At 39.2% G+C, this 23,400-nt stretch overlaps 1 pseudogene; it reads left to right on the top strand.

Moving 5' to 3' along the window:
- The first annotated feature begins 11,203 nt into the window (after positions 1 to 11,203).
- LOC118615099 lies at positions 11,204 to 23,164 on the top strand (annotated as a pseudogene).
- Positions 23,165 to 23,400: the final 236 nt, after the last annotated feature.

Below are 23,400 nucleotides of genomic sequence, written 5' to 3'. Positions count from 1 at the left end.
ATATATATAGGGGGGTGTCTGTGTCTACATTTCTATATCTATATCATCTTATATCATCGCCCTTTGTGATGCCTACTTAATACCAAAGCCCTTGGGTTTTTTCATAGTTCCTTTGATTCTTTGCTCATAAATTCACAGAATTTGGTATGAAGGTTTGGAGGTTTTCAAAGTGTTTTTTTTTCTTTTCTTCTTAACCTGTTATGCAGGGTAATCAATGAGTCTTCAATAAGTCATTAATGATCAGAAAGACAAACATCCCATGTGGACACCATTTAATTGCTAATAAGTGAAGGGTTTGATTTTCTTTTTCATGGGAACATTCCTAAGATGATTCCTTCAGGTTTGTTTTTAATCATTTCTGTTTAGATGTTTTTTTTATGGATCTGTGTATTACTTTGGTCGGGCTGCTATAACAAAGTACCACACATTGAGTGACTGAAACCACAGAAATTTATCATCTCACAGTTCTGGAGGCCAAAAGTCGAAGATCAAGATGCTGGTGTGACCATGTTTCCTTTGAAAGTGCTAGGGAAGGATCTGTTCCAGGGCCTTTTCCTAGCTTCAGGTAGCCCTTGGCTGTGGCGGCAGAACTCATCACATGGCATTTTCTCAGCTTGTGTCCAAATTTTCTCTTCTGATAGGGATACCAGTCATATTGTATTAGAGGCCTACTTTACCACAGTATGACCTCATCTTAACTGATTACATCTGTAATACCCTATTTCCAAATAAAGTCACATTCTGAGGTATTAAGAATCAACATGGGAATGTTGAGGACACATCACTGAACCCACAACAGCCTTCCCTCTGCCATCTCTCAAATTTATGTCCTTCTCACATGCATAATACATTCACCCATTTGAATGTCTTCAAAGTCTTAACTCATTCCAGTGTCAGCTCTTAAGTTCTAAGTGTCAGCCAGATATCATCTAAGTCAGATATGAGTGACACTCAGATTATGATTTCATCCAAGGCAAAATTATTCTTTATTTGCGAGCCTGTGAAAATAAGTGACAAGTTATCTGCTTCCAAAATTCAATTGTCGGACAGCCATGGAGAATCCATTCCAAAATGGAGAAATCAGAGGGAAAAAAAGGGGCATAGATCCCAAGCAAGTCTGAAACCTAACATTGAATTAATGTATGAGAATAATCCTCTTTAGCTGGATTTTCTGTCCTTTGGGCCCACCAGGTCAGCAGCCTTCCCCTCTGGGATGGAGGAAGTAGCTTTTCCTTTTTAAACCAAGGAGGTGGCCCTGCTCTTGGGACATATTTCCCTTTTCTTGAAAAATAACATGTTTATAGCCGAACAGCTCTATCACCCATTTTCTTGCCTGTAGAATGACAGAAGTCCAACAGTCTTCCTTCATTTTTGTCCTGTCTCTTTTCCCCTTCAGTCCAAATAGGCAGCATTTCTGCTGCGGTGGCGGATTGGATCCGTAAGTCATGTGCCTAATCTCTGTAGCAGACAGGTGTCCAGCCACACCTTTGGTGTTCTCTCCAGAGCATACATTGTCATTTTTTGCAACACATATAGAGTGAGAATTTTCCAAAGCCTCAGGTTCTGATTCCTTTTGGCTTAGCAGCTCCTTCTTCAATTTATCTCTCCTCTTTCATTGTACTGTAAGCAGCAGAGAGAAACCAGGCCACACCACCAATTGACTTAGAAATCTCTTCAGCTAAATATCCACGTTAATCACTTACGAGTTATACTTTCGGTAAACAGTAGAAGACAATTCAGCCTCGTTCTCTGCCACTTTATAACAAGAATTTTCTTTCCCAATAAGTCTGCAATGACCTTATTTCAAAATAAGGCCACATTCTGAGGTTCTCAAGGTTAGGACTTTACCATATAAATTTCGAGAGGACACAATTCAGCCTATAACAATCTGTTAAATTTTCCGTGTTTCAGAAGGACCCAACTATCCTCGCACTCAAGTTCCAAATTGTGTTTTTGGCCTGTGTATCCTCACATGACAAGATAGTCACCAGAGTTGTCAGCAATTAAGCTAGTCAACTTCTATGGAATCAGTTTCATGGCTACATGATTTGCTAGAGTAAAGTCTTAGCTCCACGTCCTGGCCCAAATAAATTGGCAGGCAATACCAATAGCCACCATTTACTAAGTTTCTACAACATATGAGGGACTTTTCTAAGATCCTTATAGATATTAAATAATCCTTAGCAAAATATGCAAGGTATTATTCATAATACCCATTTTACCTTTTGGAAAGCTGAGGCTCAGATAGTTTAAGAGACTAGCCTGTGGTCATCTCTGCAGAGATCCATGCCTTGCAGCATCTCAGAAACCTGTTGCCATGGTTGAGTCATTCTGGAATCATCTGCAGACCTAGTGTTTGATCTGTTCTGGGTAACTCATCAAAGCAGCCTCATTTCTGTTGGGGGTCCAGGTCCCATTTTAAAACAATTTAAGTTTTGGTTGGTTTTCTAATTTGTTACCACATCCTGAGAGCAAATCAATGGTCTGTTGACTTGGTTGCCACCTTTGCCCCTGCCTTGTCCCTTTTAGCCCCCTTCCTAAAGGCTTGGCTCTTGCTCTTGAAACCCTAGCTCCTGGCTATAATCCTGCGCTCATTGGGAAGGGCCTGCTTAGAGCAGGACTTGCTGGAGAACATGTACTCAACCTATTTGAGCAGTCTCTCTGTAGACTGAGGTCAGGTTGGATCCCACCTTAAAATGTCCATGTCTTCGTCATGATTGGCATTGTCGTGCATTCTTTTTATGGGATGGGGTTGGCTAGTGAAACTATTATTGCTGGGTAATTAGTTAATTAATTCAATAAATATTTTTGAACACCTGTTATTACCAGACACTATTTTGTAAATATTTAACTGTTAATATGGTTCGGTTAATAATATTGAAATCTGCAGCTGTGATCCCTGCTCTCCTAGAGCATCCCAGTCTCATTTTAGACCCGCTTTAATTTCCTACCTATGAAGTCCCATCATTGAGGTCTTACTATGCTCTACAGCCATGGATGTATGAGTTAGAGCACACATACAGGACAGAAGCCCATGGAATTTTTGAGGTGAAATTTGCAAATATGTGCTCCAAAAAATTTCAGGTTATAGCCATGCTGTGTTACTTTGATTCCCATGCATTCTAATATTCTTGCTAGAGTAGATGGTGAAGTGGTGAAGACAAAGCTCATATTCTGTCGATGCCAGAGGCCAAAATTTGGAGATCCCAACGAGAGTGGATGTTGTGTTTGCGAACGTCATCTGCCTTGTGTGTCAGAGACCAAAAAGTTTGGTAAGTGCATGTTAGGTCAATTTTGAGAAAAAAAAAATTGCAAACTCTAGTCAAAGATCTTGACTTCTCAGTGATCCACATGGATCTCTTATTCCACAAGTTCCTCTGCATGTACTTTGAGTCTATTTATAAATGGCCGGTACCACTTCCAGGACTAATAAGTACCATAAGTTTCCTACCTGCTGTGTAAAGTTATATTTTCTTTCGGTTGGTTCCAAATGGCTTCCTTCCAATTTGGAGGCTGCACTCTAGTCCTCATGTGTTGGGTTAGCTGAACGAGGCCGTGTACAACTTCTCACTTCCCTTCATCATTATCTTCAGAGACTTTGATTGGATTGTTTCTGAGTCGTGGTCTTTTCAGGCTGAGGAAGCTGTATCGTTTGAAACCCTTCCTAACACTGCGGAGTCTGCCTACCCTTCATCATCCTGGCTTCCCATCACAAGGGATCTGCTCTGGCTGTTAGATCTCTAGAAGTGTGGCACCCAGGACAGCAGGAGGCCTCCTAGGCATGACCCCCAACCTGTATACCTTGCCAGCAATAATGAAATCCCTTGGCCCCTTCTTCCTTGTTCTTATTCCCCTGAAGATTCCTTGAGCCAAGAGAGTGTCCTTCTGGGAATTCTAATGCAGCAGACACCCCATGAAAAGGGAAACAAATTTCCTTGGGGTCACATTATGTGCTGTCATTCTAGGAGTCTCATTTTTAGATTAGTTAGTTCTGAAATCCCCTGAAGAATGGAATCCCCTGCTGAGAGGCTGTACAGGGAGACCTTTGAAGCAGGCTTTATTTCAGGTGTAAGGACCTGGTTTATTAGAAGCACTAGCAGGAGAAACTCACACTTGAGACTTCGCACATGCTTGTGAAATTCAGATATGGGAAGAAACATCTTGGGATCAATCAGTATCAGCTGGCCACCTGGCTGGAGGGAGATGGTGAGGAGGGAAATGGTAGAGACTTTGAAAATTCTGCCTTGAACAAAGTACCCTGGTTCCCTGGGGTTGGGCAAGGATGAATGAAATCTGCTTTGGCTTGTGCTGACATCCAGTCCCTGGAGTGAATGGCATCTGCCGCAGGAGGCAGGGGATTCTGTTCTTCTTTTTCAATAGAGCCTCATGGTGCCTGATTTAGAATCTCTTAACTCTGCCATTCCTGCTCCCTGTAAAGGATAGCTTGTCGACATCGAGCGCTGGGTAAACCTTGAAAAGGTAGTCTTGTTCTCGGCCAAATGCTGATTAAAAATTAGGCTCTCCTCCATACTTGCAATTGAAAATCAAAGACTTGGCTTAACTAAGAGTGGACCAAAGAAAAAGAAAAGCAACCATTTTAGTGATACCCCTGCCTTATAGGGAACATTCACTAAAAAGTGATTTTTACCCAAAGTGACAGTGTTTCATGTTCAATCACTTGGAGGAAGGAAAACCTAAATGGGGAGGTAAAGGAGGCACAGGGGTAGTTAGGAAAGGTCACGGGTGTACTGGATAAGACTTTCAGGGAACTCCAATCACTTCTGGTGGGCTGTGTGATCTCAGGCAAGTTAATTAACCTCTTGGGGATAATGGCATCCATTGGACAAGCTGTGAGAAATAAATACGATAATGTGTATATGGTGGTTAACCTTATGTGCAGCATATGGTAGGAACACAATAAATGTTATTTTTTTTTTTTTTTATTTTCAGAGACACTGAGGCCCTTCTGCAAAGGCAATGCTGGCCAGTATGTAATAATGTACTATCTTTTTTATTTAATTTCCTTTTTGTGCATACCGTGGAAAAAATATTGTGAAGCAATAACAATATGTTCATAAGGGAGTTATTTATGACTGTGGAGGGTGGGTGGGGGTGGATATATTCCTTCCTTTTTTTTTAGAAGGTATAGACAGGAACTGAGCAGGATGTCATTCAAGAATGCATGGAGGATCTGTGACAGAGGTCTTCAGTGAGGATAGGTTGAGGAAAAATGGTCTCACTTTGTGAGTGTTAATGGAGCAGCTATTAGAACAGTAGATATTGATTGCATGGTTGCTACTATTATAGAAAGCGATTCCAATTTTAAAAATTTTTGGTAAGTGAAAGTGTGCTTTTAGCTAAATAACTAGAGAAAAATGTCAAGATGCAAAACATGGATAGAAGTTGCAGGACTCAAAGGGCCTCAATTACTTGAGAACAAAAGAAAAGTGCCTTGTGGTGGGTGAAACAGAACTTCGCCACCTACACGGGCCATAAAACACCCCCAGTCTGTCTGCTGTGGGCAGCCTTGCCTCTTTCCACCCACCATTCCATCCTGAACTCTGTCATCTTCCAGGACACCTGCGCAAATGCTATCTTTTTCTCTCCCCATGTGTCCTCCCTTCCCAATACCACAGGACGACATAGGAGAACTCTCCTCTGGGTCTTCATTGCACCTTCATGTGTTCTTTTAATGAGAAGTTTCATGTGCTGTTCCGTTGATTTTAGGGGATCCTTCTTTAGGAAAAGGATGTAATATTAGGAATAAAACTATTGAGAATGAGAAAACAAATCATAAAAAATTACAAATGTTAAAAAGCTGACAAAATCCACAAACATCATTAACTTTGAAGAAACTGCTCATTGGTTTAATCAGTGAATCAAATGACAAACCTCTTCATTTATACAATTTTTGTTTCATATTTCTTGATCACTTTTTCCCTATGACAATGATTTTGTAATATTGTCTATAGAGAAAATAGACAAATCACTTCTCTATCATAGTTGATTGAAATTGGATTTTATTATTCATGATTTAGAATAGTTTCGTTCAGCTTCACAACTTGTTACTGGTAATTTCATGTAAATTCTTAGGATTTTTGTCAAGTTTGAAAAAATATCAATCAAGTTTATTTCCTATTAGAACTGTAAGATTTCAGGACATTTTACTTTTCCTTGTTTGTTTATTGACTAAACTTCAATGTTCTTTGAATCAATTATATTAGGAATGTTCCTGGAAGCTAGTACTACTAGCAATAACTTAATTATATTTGAAAGTTACCGTGTTCCACATAAATGCATTCTATGGAACTCAAATGTTTTCCCAACTCACCTTCCCGAAAGTGACATCTCCCAAATTCTCAAGACCATTCTAACAGCCTCTGAAGGGCAAAGATAATGGAGGGTAAATTGGACTGGTAAGACACAGAAGGAAATCAATTGAAGCTAACTACTTTTGCAAATTTTATAAAATCATATGACCTTAAACATCATTAGTGTCATGATCAATCTGTTTCTATCCTCTTAGCTCTGGCACTGCCCACACTGGCACCAGGTAGTAGGTAAGTTAGATGAATGGAGGGTACTCCACGCATTATTTACTTTCTCATCCCACTAACGCTTTTTTCTACTTCCCTCTATCCAGTCCCTACCCAACCTTTGTGGTCTCACTCACATACCACCTCCTCCACCATGATCATCTGGTCTTATATTGTTCACATTAACTTTCCACCTGCTACTGCAATATTCCTGGTGAGGCGATCATCAACCCAGGGGCAAAGACACCTAGCACAGCTTTGCCACTTACAGCAGACACTCAGCAAATAATTCCTGACAAATGCATTTGAAAATCCATCTGTTTTCCTATGGTTAACTAATTGATGACTGCCATTCTGACCTGGACCACTCACTAGAACCAGATGTTTCTCCAAATTATTTTAAAGATTCCTTTTAAATGGAATTTTGACTCTTTTTCTCCAAAGATAAAGGAAAGCCTGCTGGGTTATTGCTTTCTGCCTACAGAACATACAGAAGAGAAAAGCCTTTCATAGATGACTGATTTCTAAAACAGATGTGCCAAGTTCCTTGGGCTAAAAACTCTTTAGTTGGAAATGAACCAGGGCATTTTTAATATGAGTTTTCAGAACGCGGACTTTGAGCAGTGCTAATAATGATCAGTGTGATGGTGACTCGGTTTAAGGGTTTTGAGGATTGAGTGCTAATAAAACTGCCTAGAGGAGCATGAGCTCACCTGATATAGCAGAACTAATGAAGGACTCAGTGCACAAAAGTGTCTCTTGTCAGAGAGGAAGTATTTGTGCGTGATCTCATCCAACGATGCACTTGACAAGGACAGAAATAGAAAGCCATTTGTGGCCACCTGGCAGAGATTTTCCTGGTACCTTGGTTTATTATTCCTACTATTGTACTTCCGTCTTTCCTAAAAATCTTTTTTTTTTTTTTCCTCTTTGCCTTTCGGTTGGCTTCAGCACCTTTTTTGAGTTTTCATCAGCACATTTCATTCTTTACTGAACAATGAAAAGATAACGGAGGGAGAAATGAGGGAACGAGTCTGTTACTAATTGTGATGAGGAAGTCAGGGGGAATGGTGCTGGCTTCCCTGGTTGTTCATCCAAATCATGTTGTTAATTTTCCTTGACACATGCAAGAGGGAGATGAAGATTCCTGTTTTTATACAAAGAACTGTGTGTGAACTTTGGGGGCCATCTCCGCGATAAGATGAACATACTTATTTATTGGGTGCCTGCTATGTGCTGGGCTCTGCTTGGCACTGAGGCCAAAGGGGAAAGACAGGTTACTCAAAAGTTCTCTAGACTGGAATTTGTGGTCTTTAACATCATTGTGACTACAAACCTGAACATTTCTGTTAGAAACTGTGAGAGGCCCAGAGAGGTGAGATGGCCTTTGCCCAAGGAGTATGTAGCATTGCCAGGGAGCAGTTAGGCCTTACATTCTTTGGGACAGAGGAAGAAATCAGTGTGGGCTCATAGGGAAAAGGGGAGAAAAGGAACACAGTATTTTACTTAGACTGGTTAGCTTACAGCAGTCTGAGGAGGTAAATATTATCCCTTTTCAAATATAAGTTCTGCCTCAGAGAAAGAAAATTATCCTTCTCAGTGTTCTACCGCTCTTGAAGACTGAGCATGTTTCTGTGGTCATCCCTTTTTCCATGGTAGGTACCTCTGACACAAATCAAGAAATCAGGATGAGTAAACAATTTAGAAAAACATTCGTAGCCCATTTTAAACATCTTGGGTTTCAGTGGCAGTGGGAATTTCTAAAGTTCCCTGGAAGATGTGGGACCAATGCTGAGGAGCAGGGTCAGGTCTGAAGGGACAGACTCTAGAACCACAGGGAGTGGGTGGAGGGGCTGAGGTAGATATAGGTGGAGAGAGGGGAAGGGGAGACACCTGGGTCTGGGAAGTGTGACCTTCTTAGCATTATATAAATGGTCCAGGTTGGGTGGGCATTGGAAATCATTTAGCACACTGTCTCATTTTGCAAGTGAGGAAATTGGGAAATGAGAGGTTACAAGCATATGTAGTCAGTAGCTGAGCTCATCCTAGAACCTGACTCATGTACCCATACACCTCCCTCTCCCATGAATTGCTCATGGTTAACCAAGGAGCGAATAGTTAATGTGTCCACTGTTATAGTATCCATCTTTGCTTTGAATTTCTGCTTTTTTAAAGTGGATATTCATGGCAACTACACAAGCATTAAACCTCAAGAAAGGGTCCCGTTTTGTTTGTTTTGCGGCATTTTCATAGTGCAGGTCATTTGGTCATTGGTCCTTAAGAAGATGAGACTTATCTTCACCCGACAATGGAGATCTTGTCACATAGTGTCCAGTATTTAGCACGGCTCTCCATTTGATTTTACATGAATATTGCAAGGATCTCATGGAATGATGCAATAAAGAATATCCTGTGTACAAATTTGATAAGCTCTTAACAATATGGTGCCTGACAGCCTCTCACTTAAAGAGAAGACATTCTGTCAATCAGCATGAAGCATGCTAAAATCTCCGCTTCTGTAAAGTTCTTTATGCCTGCAAAGCAGCTTTCTTCTCTCCGACTCTAAGTGTCTTTAATATAATATGCCAACTGTGGCAATTGGAAGCATAACGAACAGTAAGTTGCTTTCTTACTCTCAAGAACTTGTTATTCCCCTGACACCAGCAAGACTGGCTTCTGAGCACTGATGCATTAGCACTTTTTTCCAGCCCTCCATCCTCTGCTCTCTCCCCTACTCGGAGGGCAGAGAGGAAGCCCACAACCATTGATTGAGCATTTTACCTAAGCCAGGCACTGTGCCAGACGATTTCTGTTGACCCCCTTGCTTAATCCTCACAATAGCCTTGGAAGTGTGGTAGATGATGGGTATGATAGTGTCCCCAATGTAAAACTCAGGACACTTGAGTCTTATGGATTGAATCATGTTTCTGCTAAAATTTATAAGTCCAAGCCCTAACCACCAATGTGACTATATTTGGACATAGGGGCCTTCGAAGAGGTAATTAAAGTTAAATGTATCACAAGGGTGGAGCCCAAATCCAATAGGACTGGTGTCCTTAAGAAGATTTAGAGACACCACAGATACTTGCACACAGAGTAAAGGCCATGTGAGAGACAGGGAGAAGACAGCCATCTTCAAGCCAAGGAGAGAGGCCTCAGGAGAAACCAAACCTGCCAACACCTTGATCTTGGACTTCGTGTCTCCAGAACTGTGAGAAAATAAATTTCTGTTGTTTGAGCCCAGTCTGTAGTATTTTGTTATGGTGGCCCTAGTCAAATTAATATACCGAGGCTCAGGAAAATTAAATAGCCAAGAAATGGCTATTTTCCCTATTAGAGAACAAGGAGAAGCATCCTGGGGCAGGGGTAAGGGTTTAAGAGATGCAGGTTTGCATCCAGACTGTCACTAATGAGCTGTGTGACGTAGGAGAATCACTGCAGATCTCTGGGCCCATTTATTCATCTATTGAAAAAAAAAGGAGCCAAATAATTGAGCTCTGGCATCCCTTCCAACTCTGAAATTCTGTGTTTCTCGACAGTTTTTCTAGGCCTTATTTCCTCATTTGTAAAAGGGAATCAGAATACCTACCCTAAACAGTCTAAGGAATGTGAAGAAAATCAATGAGTTCAATAAAGAGTTTTAAAAGAAGAAAGGAGTAAGTGTGTATGAGGTGATGTAACAAGCAGATCTGCCCAGGGTCAAGTCCCAGCTGGCCCTTTCCGAGCCAAGGGGTCTTGGATAAGTGCACTTAATAGTTCTAAGCTTCCATTAACTCATCAACAATGCAGGCAAAACAATATTCCCTTCCTAAAAAATGAGATGCTCTCTGCAATAAACCCATCACAGAGCAGAGCCCATCACATTCTCTATACCGTATTAGTGATTATTATTGGTATTATTAAGGTCCCAGAATGGCGGCTTGTCTGCCCTGAGCCCTGCTGTCTCCTGTCAGAGCATGGCATTTAGAATTAGCAGGGTCAGGCTACAGTTCTGACTCCAGCACGCACAGGCCATGTGAACCTGGGCAAGGCATTTAGCCTTCATGATCTTTGAGATTCTGACACTTTTATGTGTTAGATTAGTGCTTACTATATAGATGATTGATTGAGATGAGGCAGCGAATGTGCTTTGTCAATTATAAAGCTGTATATAACTGTGAGGAATTACTGCTATGAGCAAAGATCATTTCCTCTGTTTTTCTGCCAAGGAGTTTGCCCAGAGATGCTTGAAAGATGGGGAGAATGGAAGGGGTGGAAGGTAAATGCCGACTATAGTGATAATAACACACAGACATGTCATGTTAGAGCTGAATGAGTGATAAATTTTGAGGGGGGGTGGTGGTGGTGGAATATGGTCCAAACTTGTTCCTCTCCTAAACCATTGCCAGAGATTATTTCCAGGAAGGAAAGGGTTGACAGGACAAACACTGCAAAATGCTTCTAGCTGGTCCAGATAGAACTGGGATACCTCTGTTAAATAAACACACCGCCCGGTGGCTGCCAACAAGCTCATTGGTAAGAAAGCAGAGGCTTATCTGCTTTTTTCCTATCTGGTACCTAAAAGCTAGACTTCAAGGAATTTTGACGTTAGGCCCGTGGTTACTGACTGTGTCCCATTTGGAATATGATAAGATGAAGTCTTATCATAAGATGAGGCATATCATAAGATGAGGTCTGTGGGGACCCCTAAGTCCAATGGAGAAGGCGGAGTCAGCTCCCTAGGACCAGGGGCCCCTGTCCCAACAGTAGGTCTTTTCATTGATGGGATTTACTCATCCACTCCTGTCCTCTCATGGAAGCAGTGGTTATGGTGATGGTTAATGGCTTGGAACCAGTAATGTAAGGAGTGGGATGTTATGGGAATTTTGGCCATGCACATTCTTTTTGGACACTTTCTTTCAGAATCAGATTAGTTCAGGATATTTTCTGATTCCCATTGCCCAAGGAACATCATGAGCCCAATAAAATTTCCTGAGATTCTACTATTCAGTAGTTCCATCTTAATTCCTATGAACTCTTTTTCAAATGTGTTTGAACAAAACTCACATTAAGAAGCATACTTTACATAATAAGGCAATTCATACATGTATGTGTGGCATATGTGTGTGTGTATCCAATTAGTATTCACTGTACTTTATGCAATGTAATATAATCTTTTCTATTCTATTATTTTAAAATGTTGGTCAAGACCCACTAAATTGAAATCATGATGGACAAATGGGTTGCAACCCTTAGTCTGGAACCAGTGGAATATTCTGTGGCATCCAGAGATATCAGGGCATCCTGTGAACAGTCATTTAGGTGTACCTTTATGATGTGTGCACCTTCAGAGGCAGGAAGTCAATATAGAAAGATCATAGGACTTGGAATTAGGCCTGGGACCAGTATGACCCCATACTGATTTAAGCCCCTGCTTCTTTCGCAGAGGAATTGTAAGGATGTGTGGAAATGTCTAACATAGCCTAGCTGAGAGTAGGACTCCAAAATCATTAACTCTCTTCTTGTTTCCAACCAAGTTGAGATCCATAGTCTCTGACAATACTTGCAGTTTCTTAGAACGTCTGGCTCTACTATGTCTGTCTGTTAGGCTCAGATTCTTTGATGAGACGCAAAAGCATGCTTCTCTGATAGCTTTGAGAGGCTTCTTTGGGATTGAATTTCAACAATCTTAGCACTGCTCGGGTGATTATGTATTGTTTGCACTCAATGAATTTGATAGTTAGGGACCTTGCAACATAGACGGATGAAATTTTTGCCCTTGGTTAGATTTTTTTTCTGGGTAAGAAGGTACTCTGCACACAAATCAGGAAGAGATGGTATCCAAAGTATTGCCTGTAATGAGAAGGATGCCTTTAGTATAAACCCAGGACAAGAGCAGACTTACCAACAGCTGAGCCACTAAAAATACTGTAGCAATTGGTGAGCAATTAGATGAAATGCATCTGAGCACTCTATGCTTGATTTCAGGTTTTTGTGTCCCATGTTTGGCTTCCCATCATACATCCTTGCTCACAGCCTGGACTCAGTATAACCTAGTTATCACTACTTGCCTGTGTCCCGGACACATCATAGAAAGGTCTAGACTCGACTTCCTAGGGTATTGGAAGAAAGAGTAGTCTGTTTTCTCCTCCTAGTCACTTTATAACTCACCAGTGCTTGCTAACCTATTTTACAGTTGGTCCTCTGAGACCCCCATTCTCTGTAGAAACTCTACTGCTGCTTCCTGCTTGCCACAGAAGATGGATAGCAAAAGCAAGACTATCCTCCCCATCATTCATTGTTCCAAGTATAGACCCAGGCTTCCCACTGCATCACAAGGCTCTTGCGTTTAACACACATGACTGAGGACTGGATTAGCTAAGGGAATGAACCCATCACTGGTTGCGTGCCATCACTGGACACTCCTCCTGGAGCTGCCATTAAGCTTTGTCTCCCTCCATGATATTGAGAGTCTACTCTTAAATTCATTCAGGTCTGAATTCTCTCTCTCATTTTCTCTTACTGAAATTCTGCCTCCCTCTGGCACTCCCTCTTCCTGACATCCCAGGGAACCCTAGATTCAATTTATAGCATAATACCTTCTCCTCCACAAAGGTCCTGCTTTATCATGCAGATCAGTTCAGTTTTTCTTTGCTTCAGTCCCTCTCCTTCGCAAAGAACTCACTGTAGGCTTATAACTTTAAAAAATTGTCTTCACTCCTGAGATAAATTTTTCGATTCCTAGAATTTCAAAATGCTTGCAGTCAGCGTTTTATTTTGGTTCCTTATGTTTATGATGATTATTAGCCGATGATGTTCTTTGGATAGGATACTTTTAACACTCTGTACCTCCCCCTGAAGTTACCTCCTGGGTCTCAGACTGTTTCTGATGCCAGATCTTGTTTGTCTGTTCCCAGCTGGCCAGCCCCTGGAGAGATAGGAACTACAGAGGAATGGACTTTGTCCTACATAAGAAAGGTCATAATTAGGGAGAGAGAGGGTATCTTAGTGAGATCATGCAGCTAGAGGCTAGTTTTCCATGGAGCAGGACTGAGAATCAAAGATAATATTGCCCTAAATGGCATCCTTATGGTACTAGGTAATAACAGTTCCTGGATCTCCTGTCAGGAACTATCCAAGGAGTAGAGACATCTGGCATATGTGGAGGGCATTCGATGCATTAATATGTTACTAGGAGATGATGGGAACAAATATTCAAACCAGGGACTTGGCTCTTATCAGTAGGGCTCTTGGTGCATTAGGAGAGAAATTACCTTTTCACTTGAGATGCACAGCGTGTGTTCAGACCTGTGAGTCTGGTTTTGGAGTCACAAATGGAGATGCACTGAATCTGACAGAGGTGACAGCTTCTCGCATATGGAAAACTGAATAATAACAACAATTCTATTTGTGAAGAAGGCCTGGAAATTACGTTTTCAATTCTAATGCAAGGCAGGGATCAAGATGAACAGATTCAAATTGCAGTTTGCCCAGTCTCACTATTTTCCTTTTTAAATGACAAAGGAAATAATGGTTGATGAAGTTGCCCCTAGGGGATCTGGGAAAGATTCTTTCTGCTACTTAAAAAAAATGAGATTTCACATGGAGGCTATTAATTTCTACCCGCCATTTGATAAACACAGCATTAACTGGTTTAAACACTATCAAACACCATATTGCCCATAATGTTCTGAATGGCATAGCTGTAAATACAGATTTATGACATTCAGAGAGGAATATCTGCTTGTGAAAGGTGTAAGTTGGCTTGTTTTTGTTTGTTTTGGTGTGATAGAGCTCTGAATGTAAGGGAATAAATATATGACTTATGTTACTTTAGAAAATTAATGTCAAGACAAACCGGTTTTAAAGCGGCGGGGGCGGGGGGAAGGTGGCAGATAAAATCTTGAGTCCTGGTCTCTAAGAAGGGTCAAATATTTACACAATTACTACATCTTCAACTAAAGTTACTTTTGATTTCAACCAATTATAAGAGAGTCTCTAAGAGTTTGGGCTCTGGAATCAGAGGCAAATTAATAGGAGGTTATGTTCTAGATTGGTTTCTAGTTCTTGACTAGATGGCTAGTTTACATGGACTATTGGGTCCCATCCCTGAAATCAATTCTAGAGTAAACCTTAGAATAGAGGTTCTCTGCCTTATATGCTGGGGTCACTTATACACTGATGCTGAAGATTCTGATCTGGAGAAGCAGACATCTAACAAGCCAATTGCCCAATAAACAAAAGCTATAACTTCTAGACAAAAAAGAAAAACAAAACAACTTAAAGCTTTGGAGACTGAAATTAGGTAGACACATTTTGGAAATGAGTTGAACCTTGAAGCAAACGATTTTTATGGAGAAAATTCCATGGCTCAGTGGCAGCTAAAACTGATACAAAGCCCTCTAAATTTTGGACAGAGAAATTAGGGGAGAGAGTTTCGGTCAACTAAGGATGTCAAGGTGTGAGGGGGAAATCCTGAAAATGAATGAGCTAGAGAAAGGAACTCCAAATTCATGTTTAAAATCAGCCCAAGTCTCTGGCTAATCCCTGAAACATGAATGAATGTATGGGGCAAACTGGAAGCATAATGCAGCTAAGGCTCAAAGAACTAAACTGTGGTCTGAACTCTCGCCACCGCAGGTATGACAGTTATTAGTTTGAGTTTAACCAAGTGAATTGTCTACTAAAACAAACATGAAAATTCTTTGAAGAAATATAACATAACCCAAAGGCTTTGCAACTTAATTTTTACAATGTCTGGATAATGAAAATGTTTGGATACAATCCAAAATTACTCAACAGGAAAATGTGACCTGGTCTCACTAGAAGAAGCATAGGTCATACCCTATGTATTGGGTCCCTAGGACTGCTGTAATAAATTGTCACAAACTGGGTGGCTTGAAACAACAGAAATTTGTTCTCTCACGGTTGGAGGGCAGAAGTCTGAAATCAGTGTGTTAGCTATGTTGTTTCTTTTTGGAGGTTCTGAGGGAGAATCTTTTCCATGCCTTTTTCTTAGCTTTTGGTCATTGGCCACCTTTGCTGTTCCTTGGTTTGGGGCCACGTGTCCCCAATCTCTGCCTCCATCTGCACATCATCTTCCCCTCTCTGTCCTTCTGTGTCACATCTCCCTATCTTTTCTCTTATAAGGGCCCATAGTATTTTAAACTCAAAATTTTATATCCAGCCACATTACCATCCAAATATGAACATATAACAAAACTGTCTGCAGGCTTATAAGGGCACAGATGATTTAAGATACAAAGATCCACATTGAAAATATTTTTGAAGGAAGTATTCAAATAAATAGAGAAACAAATTCAGTACATGTAGAAAGAAATATATAAAATGAGAATGATTAAATATTTTAGCAAAGGTTAGGTATTTTTGTCTCTAAGTTAAAGCTAAGAGAAAGGAAAAGTGAAAGTATATGCTTAATAACCCAGAATTAAAATCTACACAGTATCAACAAGAATAGAGTTTGTAATGGAGTATATAGGTGGGTAGAGAAACCAAGAGATAGAAGAGGAAGATAAAGTTTTCGTTTTGCTAGGGGAAAGCTATAAGAATCAATTTTTAAAAAGAAGGCAAGAGAGACTACAGAGTAAACAAAATGTTCAGTAGTTGAAATTAGACACTAAAGTTGTAGCAATATATCTCATTACATAAATACTCATTATAAATATAAATTGTCTAACAAATTAAAAAATGAAAATTGCTACATTAGATTTATAAAATCCAGTTTTATGTGTTTTTTTTTTTTAAGAGAGTAAATCATAATGAAATAGTAAAGTAAAGTAAGAGGGTGGGAAAAGATATATCAGGTAAATACTAACCAAAAGAAAATTGATATAACTATATAAATAGCAGAAAAGGTAGGTTTTTAACAATAAAGCAAATTTAAGCCTTGAAAGGGTTACTATATAATGATAAAAGGTTTGATTTGTTAAGAAGATATAACAATCCTAACCATATATGCAATTAATAAAATATCTTTAAAATATATGAAGCAAAACTTGATAAAACTGTAGGATAAATAAGTAAATCCCCTATCATAATGAGAGATTTCAACTCATCACTTTTGTTTATTGATAAGTCACACAGAAAAAAATAATTAGCAAAGATGCAGATGGTTTGAATCACAAAACTGACACATGTAATCTAGTGAATATAGATGGAATTCTGTAGCCAAATATTAAAGAAAAGACATGTTACTTTAATGTATTTTTTAATTAGGTATTTAAGATGTTTGAAATTGGGTAACGATTTTTGAATTTGTTATTTTTTTAGTGTATTGCTTATATAAAACTGTACACATTTTTGAGTGCTCTGCTTCTATGTTTTCTCTTGACGTGTAACAACTTATCTTAAATTTAGTGGCTTAAAACAACACCAAAGTTTCTGTAGGTCAGAAGTCTAGTCTGGTGTGGCTGGATTTTCTTCTTAGGGTACCACCATGCTAAAAACAAGGTATCTCATTTGGGGCAAAGATCCTTTTCCAAGCTCACTGGTCATTGGCAGAATTCGGTTCTTTGTTAGAGAAACAGGGTCCCCATTTCCTTGCTGTCTGTCAGCAAGTGTCTGTCTGCTCCTTGCGCCCAGAGCCACCCACATTCCTTCCCATGCAGCCATCTCCATCTTTAAGCCAGCAATGGCTCATGTAATGCTGCTCATGTTTTCAGTCTCTCTGACTTCCTCTTACACCTTTTGCCACCAGTCAGAGAAAATTCTCTCCTTTTAAGGGCTCACATTATTAAATTAGGCCCACCTAATTTAATATAACCTCTGTTTTTTAAGCTCAACTGTGCCGTGTAACATAACTGAATCACAGGAGTGATGTATCATTATATTCACAGATACTAGATAGTGGAATCTTGGGGGCCATGTCTAGAAATTCTGCCTATAATAACCCCTCACCCGTTTTTTTGAGTCCTGTTATTTTTAATGTGCAAAATTCCATGACACAATACTTTTATAGGAATATGTAATCTATAGAATAAGAGCAATGACTGCATTTTAAAATTTCTCATCTGATCATCTCTTTAAACTATAGTTATGATGTTACTTCATTTTCAGACATTTGGGAGTTTTTGTAAATCTATCATTTTGTAATTGATGTCCACATTATAGTCACAGAAATAGACTAGAAAATGTTAATTCTTTGGAATTTATGAAAGCCTCCTTTGAAGCCAGTAGTTTTTATAAAGGTTCTATGTTTTCTCAGAATAAGTTTGTGGTCTCCATTTGGTTTAAACTTTTATGAATTGTGTTATTAATCTTTCACATTTTAATTAATTGTCTACATCATCTATCAATTTCTGAGAGAAGTATGTTAAAATCTTCAACTACGGCTGATTTATTATTTCCATAATATTGTCATTTCAAGGCTGTGCTTCAGGTATGTGTAGGTCATTATATGTTTTTTTCTTCATTAGTCTCTGCAATTTATTGAAGAAAAATAAATTAATTATTGACAGAGCTATTATATGACTATTCTTCCATTGACAAATTCCAACATTTTTTAGGGATATATTAAAGATTTTATTGGACAATGGACTATGAGCACCAAACCTCCTAACAATTTAAATAAAAATTACTATATGTTGAACGCTCTATTTTGGAATTAAGATGTGTCCCAATTTTTATTTTCTAGAGGCCAAGAATAGGTTATTTCCTTTATGGGCATGCATAAAATATACCACATCTTGTTTTGCTGCTGTTATATATTCAGCACCAATTCTTTAGTTACCTCAGTGAAGAACAGAAAATGTATCATGGACCTCAAACCTCAGGCACCACAGCAGTGGTGCTTCTTTTACTGAGACAACTGGGTGACCATCTCCCCCCTCCTCCCATCCCTAGATGATCACTTCCGCAGATTAGAGCAGTGAGGAGTGATTTCAGTATCACGGCAAAGTTAGATTGAAGTGTTGGCCCTGTAACACACAAGCTCCATATTGAAATGTTCTGAATGATGGCTACTCATTCTCTTGTAACTGCATTTTCTAAAAGCAGTAACTATCCAAATCTGCAAATACCTGAATCATTTTGAGTGGGCAAATACATGAGTAGAGGAAAATAAACAAAACATTAAAATGAAAGAAAAATAATTCATATAGGGGAACTGCCAGATTAGAAAATTTAAAAAGACCAGTTAAAGTATATCCCTCTTGTAACAAAGGTTATTCTGCCATTAAAGTAGCATTTTCATGTGCCATACTTCTGAGTCTACCCCAAGATATTTTGTTGAGTTTTCTTAGCTTTATATTTTTGTGCTATCTCTGATATTAGGGGGTCATCTGGGTTTGGATCATGTAACAATGAAAAAAATGGATTAAAGAACCTTTGAAATAATAAGGCAGGCAACATCAATATTAAGATATCTAGACAAATATTGCCTTTATTGTTGACATATGGATGGTAAGTTATTTTAAATGCAACGTTTTATGGTTTCAATGCAACCTGAGGCTGGTCTGTAAGAAAATAAATTTTCAAAAGGTAAGCACTACTTGATATGGGCTATTTGGCCCTATAATTGTGATTTGCTAATAAAAGTTATCATTTCTGACCAAATCTACAGAGCCTTGTGCTAGAGGAGCATGAGTTTTAGTACCATGGTTTATCCTTTTGGTGCCTAGCTGGGCACCCTCTTAGTGTGGATACATGTTGCTGACCAAAATACGTGATTTTCAAGGGTGGCAGGAAGGGTGCCTTTTAACTAAATAAGCAGTAAGTTGGACAGGGAGAGCAGGGCCAAGGGCCAGTTATAAGATGGGTGAAAAAGAACAGTGAAAGTAAATGGATAGTAGGAATCTTTAGATTTAGAGAGGCAAGGAGAACCTTCCGTTATATGTTCTTGTTTTGTTGTCCCTTTATCTGAATATATTATCATTCCTCGTTTCTAACTATAATTTGTATCCTTAAGTCCTGGGTTATAATTTGACTTAACCATGTTTGTTGGACATAAGGGAAAGTAGAGGGAGATCCTGGGGTGTGGGATGAGTATATTGTCTTATAGGGGAGAGGCCTCTGCAACATGTGCAAGTAATAGGAAGCTCTCAACAAGGGGGAGTTGGACACCTGCAGGCCAGAGGTTTCAGGAGAATCTAGGGATCAAAATATGTCAGTGCAGCAAGCCAGTTGATTGGTACAGACTTGCCTATGTTGAGAACCGAACCTTCTCTGGAGCCTTACTGCTCTTGTGGTCTCAGTCTCAAACCTCAGTTTTACCTTTCCATCCCCCAAGGAAGCCCTCTCATACTTAGCTTCGAATTGATGATTTATCACTGTCTTTTCATTGTCTTTCTCTTACGTCTCAGATATCCCCAGCAATAACCATCCAATTCTGTTGTCCTTAAAATTCCCATTTCTTCCATATTTCCTAATATCTGACCTATTACATTTCATCCACTGGTACAATACCCCAGTTCAACACTGGTGAACAGTTGTACTGCAAGCTTGTGCTAGGTGCAGGCTACCACTGGCAGTGGTGCCTTTGATCTGGCTCCCAAATCTCATCTTAATGTTGCTGTCTTGGACCATTCCCCGCATTTGGCTGTTATAAGTTCACATCCCTGGAAAGCAGGCTCTGAAACAGAGATCAGTGTGTTGGGATTTTATCAAAGACTATTCTGAGGAACATCAACTATGGGGATAGGGTAGAGGAAGAATTGGGGCTGCAGTGTAGTCTCAGCAAAGGCCTTAGCTGACTACACAGAGCTCAGAGGCTGGATTGGCCTTTCAGCGTTGTCCTTAGTTAGGGCTACGGAGCTGGGCCTTTATGTCTTTGCAGTGACCAAATATTGGCTCTAGGTTGCTCTGGAAATGAGCTGTGACTTTGAGCTACCTTTTTCCTTCAGCTGAGGGCAGTTCCTGGGGAACATGGAGAGCTATGGGCACTGGAAACATTTGTGCTCCAGGGAAGAAGATGGCAGATCTCGTTAGTTTATTATTGTTACCTGTTTTTCTATGTCCTAGAGTTGATATGAGGGTTAAAGATTATGTGTGTATAGTGCCTGGCATAGTTGGGGCTCAATTATTATTATTATTATTATTATTATTATTAGTAGTATTAGTAGTAGTAGTAGTAGTATTAATAATAGTATTTATATCCTTATAGTACTTTGCCATATATATTTTTGGAATTTTAATCAGCATATTTCTATGTTGCTACCTAATCCTTATAACCATGATTTTGAATGGTGCTTAATATTTAATTCCACTGGGTTTGTCATAAGGTAGTACATTATTTTACTTTGTATATAGTTTTATGTTTCTGCAATTATAATGCTGAGTTGGACATCTTCATTCATCAATATTTTTTCCAGGGTTCAGATTATTTTTTTAGGCTACATTCCCAGAAATGGAATTACTGGATCAAAAACATTTTGACAAGTTTTGATTAAGAGTGCAAAATTGCTTTACAAATAAGTTGTGATAATTTTGCTGCCACTAGTAATATAAAGAATATCAGTTTTCTTGAAGCTTTGCCAACAATGAGTATTGGCATAAAAAAGTTACTTTTATAAGTGAATAATAATAGCTGGTTTTAATTTCTATTTTGTTGATTACCAGTGAGTTGAATATTTTCATAAATGTTTGCTAGTAGTATGTCCTCTTTACAGATTATCTGTTCATGTCCTTTGCATATTTATTGGGATATTATTAGAGCTTTAAAATAACTAATTTTATGGATCCTTATATAATAAAATTATTTATCCTATATTTTATTTAACACGTTTTGCTAGTCTGTTATTTCTCTTTTCTTTATACTGTGTTTTAGTATATAATGTTTTAGATTTTTAGGTGTTCATGTGTTGATCTTTTACCTTGTAATTAATCCATCCTTTTATAACTTAATACATTATATATCATCTTAAGGAGTCTCATAAACATTCAATTTTATCTTTTAATTAAAAAAAAATTTAGTCAACTAATTCATCCAGAATTTATTCTTGCCCTATGGTATGATATAAAAATATATCAGTTAATCAGTCATCACAACATTATTTGGTGAAAGTCAGAAGGGGGCGGGATGGGGTAGAGGGCTGAAAAATAAAAAGTATAAGAAAGATAAAGCTCAGCCTGGTAAGGAGCAGAGAATTGGATCAATGAAGCCATATCAGTGTAGTTCTCAGTTACATTAAATTATTTTGGTGGAAATTAAGCTAGAAAACGTGATAACTTGCTATCAAGTTATCTAGTTTATCTAGCTTATTGAGGAAGAGAATGGAGAAGAACCTGGCCAAGTGTGTGAAAGTTCTCACTTAGTGAAGTCAAACTAAGAAAGCTTCCCTGTCCCAAGTATCCAAGCTGTCCCCTTTCTTTGGAGCCCTAAATGCAACCACAGTGAAAGCCAGCATGTTATTGAGAATCATTCTTTCCCTGTTGATCCATATTTTTATATTTAGCTCTAATTACTTTCTTTTCTGTGCTCTGATCAAGCCATTTATTTTTGCATTGGTACTATACTGTTTTAATTATTGATGCTTTACTGCATGTTTTGGATTTAGAAGGGCCTCATTCGCCACCACATTACTTTTGAGTGTACTTTAAAAATACTTTTCTTGATTATTCTTTTAAATTAGCTTTACAATAATTTTACAAGTTTAAGCAAACACAACACAACAAAACAAAACACATTGGGATTTTAATTTAAATTGCTTTAAAGCAATACATTAATTGAAAAGAATTGATATCCTTAAAATATTTAGGCTTTTCATAGAGGAGCATGCTAAGTCTTTCCATTAATCAAGTTTTATTTTGTATCTCTCAGTAAAATACTCCAGGCTCCTACCCCACCTCTCCCAATCTAAGTCACACACAGTTCCCATTAAGAGTCTGTCTTTGGAAGGGAAATAGCATGAGGCTAGGCAGGCAGAATTCACCCACCCAGAGATAGATAGCAAGCTTGGGAAACCAGGAAGGGGGAAATTGGACCAGAATCTACCAACTTGCGGAGTGTGGTAAGGGAGGAGGATGAGGAGTCTTTCCCTTCCTCGTGCCCATCCTGGCACACTGCCTGCAGAAGGACTGGGCGGAAGGAAAGGATAGGTTACAGAGGCAGAGGTGAGAGAGATCAAGTCATGGGGGAGGGAAGGGTTAGCTCTTCAGGGTCTCATCTCCGTGAGGCCTTCATGGTCTTGGACTGGGCCTTTTGACCGTCTCCTGAGGGTTGTAGGATGTTGGTTGTATGAAGATGGAGCTCTGTAGATGCTGTGCCTAAGACAGCCAAGAACTTTAATTAGTTCTGCACTGGAGAATTCAAAAAAGAAAGGGTTCCATTAGAGTACAAAGGAAGCACTTTACACAGGGTCATAAATGATTTCGTGATTCAGGGTGGAGATGTAAACGGAGATGGTGCTGTGGTTACCAGTATGTACTGGGGGCCATTTGCAGATGAAAATTTTAAACTTAGACACTCAGCTCCAGGCTTCCTTTCCATGGCAAACAGTGGTTTCAGTACAAATGGCCACTAGTTCTTTATGACCTACTCTATATGTAATGGGCTTGGTGGGAAGCGCGTAGCGTTTGGAGAAATCATTGATGGGCTTCTAGTGATAAGAAAGATTGAGAATGTTCCCACAGACCCCACCAATAAGCACAAGCTTCCCATGGTGATCTCACAGTGTAGGGACATACAGTCCTGAGCAGGACTGACTCAGGCCTTCCCTTGCTCTGGGTGACGCTCTCGAGTAAGATCTTGATTGGCCCCTTTGTCAGCTTCCTTGCCTACTATTGCCCTGTTTGATCAAGACACCTTGGAAATACCACACATTCAGAACTCAAGATTTTCTGTGTTTTTCAACTGTAAATAGTTTTTGTTGTGTAAAAAAAAAAAAAAAATTCTATCTTTTTGTTCTGTTGGGAATGAGTTTTTTTTCAG

This window comes from Rousettus aegyptiacus, unplaced genomic scaffold (assembly GCF_014176215.1).
Source record: "Rousettus aegyptiacus isolate mRouAeg1 unplaced genomic scaffold, mRouAeg1.p scaffold_m13_p_3, whole genome shotgun sequence".
Taxonomy (NCBI): domain Eukaryota; kingdom Metazoa; phylum Chordata; class Mammalia; order Chiroptera; family Pteropodidae; genus Rousettus; species Rousettus aegyptiacus.
Note: the sequence above shows the minus strand (reverse complement) of the source record. Positions and strands in the feature narration are given on the sequence as shown.